This window comes from Elephantulus edwardii, unplaced genomic scaffold, assembly GCF_000299155.1.
Source record: "Elephantulus edwardii isolate Elephantulus edwardi_28Jun2011 unplaced genomic scaffold, EleEdw1.0 scaffold00001, whole genome shotgun sequence".
NCBI classification, from domain to species: Eukaryota; Metazoa; Chordata; class Mammalia; order Macroscelidea; family Macroscelididae; genus Elephantulus; species Elephantulus edwardii.
In genome coordinates, this window is record NW_006399751.1 from 6,802,096 (window position 1) to 6,804,759 (window position 2,664).

The following is a 2,664-nucleotide window of genomic DNA, read 5'->3' on the forward strand; positions in this document are numbered from 1 at the left end:
GGGATGGGAGTGTCAGAGACAGTGCGATTGGCACAGGACAGAGCGGAGTTTAGGGCTGTTGTACATAGGGTCGCTATGAGTCGCAGGTGACTCGACAGCACATAACAACAACAACAACAACAACAACATACCTCTCCTGATCTCTTGACTGCTGGTCCCAAGGGTGTAGATTGTGGATCCAAGCAAGAGGAAATAGTTGGCAATTCCAGTCTTTTCTCCATCTATCATGATGTTATCTCTTGGTGCCGTGGTGAGTATTTTTGTTTCCTTGAGGGCTATAACAAACAGAAATTTCTTCTCTCAGAGTGTAAGAGGCTAGAGTCCCAATTAAGGATGCCAACTTGAGGAGAAGGCTTTCTCAGGCCCCTAGGGAAAGTCTTTACCTCTTTTCAGGATTTCTGACTATGGCATCCCTTAGAGATCATATTCTTGGTATCAAACTTCCCTTGGTTCCTGGAGGCTAATAACGCTGGAACGATGGGTCCAGGGGATACACTCGACTCTGACTTTTCCTTCATGATGATACTAACACCATTCTCTCTCTGCTCAATGCTAAGGACCATTCTGATTGTACTGTTTCCAAGACAGATTTGTGTATTCCTCTGGTAGTCCATGATATAGTCAATGTTCTTCACAATATTGTAGATGAATGATCAATTCTTCTTTGACCTTTTGAGCTTCTTTAATAGTTTTTAGGAATTATTCAGCTTTTACACACACACACACACACACACACACACACACACGTGCACGCGCGTGCCATGACCTGGGCCACGTACATCTTAGCCTTCAAAGTGGCATATTTACTTTTTAACACTTGAAGAGATTATTTGCAACACATTTATCCAATGCTTTATATAGTTTTATTTCTTGGCTGCTGCTACCATGGGTGTTGAATGTGCATCAACCAAAATGAAGTCCTTGATAATGTAAGTTTTTCTTCTGATTGCCCAAGAAGTTTCCTTGCTGGCTCCACCCTGACAGACCCACACCCTCCCAGGGTCCTCTGCTCTCTGGTCTTTGTTACAATGAAGCAGGGTACCATATGCTGATGCTCACACAAATGTCTCTCCACAACAGAGCTGCTTGGGTGCGGGATCTCAACTTAAAGAGATGATTCTTTCACCCTCACAACCACCATTGACTCTCCTCTATAGGCTGAGGGGGAGGGGTGTCATTCCAGAACCTCACTGTGCCCCAGAACCACCCTCTCCATCTTCAACCTTAGACCTCACTGCTGGGCCTGCTCTGAGCCCCCGACTCCTCTCTCCAGGATCTCAGCCTCATCCTGGAATTTGGCATCTGAGGGCACCTGTGCCCTAATCAGACCTGGTCACATTTGTCAAAGCCCAATAGTAGATCAGATGGGATTTTGGTTCTTCCCAAATGCTGTAGGATGCCACAACATTCTCAGGGGAGAGGAAGCATCTATTGCTGTACGGCAGTCAGGGCTTTGCAGACACCATCACCTCAATATACGTGTTCTTGTTAAGTGTCATCGAGTCAAATATGGCTCATAGCAACCGTTTGAACAATAGATCTGAACTCTCCTATCTTGTTCCATCTTTATCATCCTCAACACTTTGAGTTCACTGCTGCAGATGCTGTATCAATCTATCTCATTGAGAGTCTTTCCTTCATTGACCCTCACCCTTTCCAAGCAGGATGTCCCCTTACAGGGAGCAGCCTCTCCTAACAGCATGTCCAAAATATGTTAGACAAAGCTTCACCATCTTTGCTTCAAGGAACATTCTGCTTGCCCTTTCTCCAAGATATAGCTGGTTTTTTTAATTTTGGCAGTGCGTGGGATATTTAGCACTTTTCTCCAACACTACAACTCAAATGCATTAATTCTTCTCTTTCATCCTTATTCATTGTCCAGCTCTTATGCGCATACAGGTGATCGGAAATACTGTGGCTTGAATCAGACTGCTTTAGCCTTTACACTGATAATTTCTTATCAGTTCTTTGGAGAGATCACTAACAGAAAAGTTACCCAAAGCTCTCCACTACTGATACATCTCCCCACTACTGATACCAAGTGGTGTTGACTCTGGATTCAAGCAAAATGGAATGGTTGACAATTTCAATCTTTTCTCCAACTATTGTGATGTTACCTATTGGTCTAGTGGTGAAGATTTTAATTTCCTTAATGTTGAGATGTAATCTGTATTGAAGGATACAGTCCTTGATCCTCTGCAGCAAGCACTTCAGATACACCTCACTTACAGCAAGCAGGGTTGTGTCATCTGCATAACGCACGTTGTTGATGAGTCTTCCTCCAATCCTGATGCCTCACTTCTTCTTTATAAAGTCCAGCTTCTCAAAAGATTTGCTCAGCATACAGATTGAATAGGTTTGGAGAGATGATACAGCCCAGATGCACACCTTTCTTGATTTTAAATATGCAGGGTTCCCCTGCTCTGTTCAGACAACAGCTTCTTTATCTAGGTATAGGTTTTGTACAAGCATAATTAGGTGTTCTGAAATTCCCATTATATATATGTGTGTGTGTGTGTGTGTGTATTTGGAAGCAGGAGTGGCATCCACTTCCATAATAGCTTGCCTCCAGAAAACCTATGAACCCGGAGAGAGGATGAAAGGCACCCAAGCGCCGAGAATTCTCCTTCATAGAATCGCTATGAGTTGCCTGCAACTCGACTC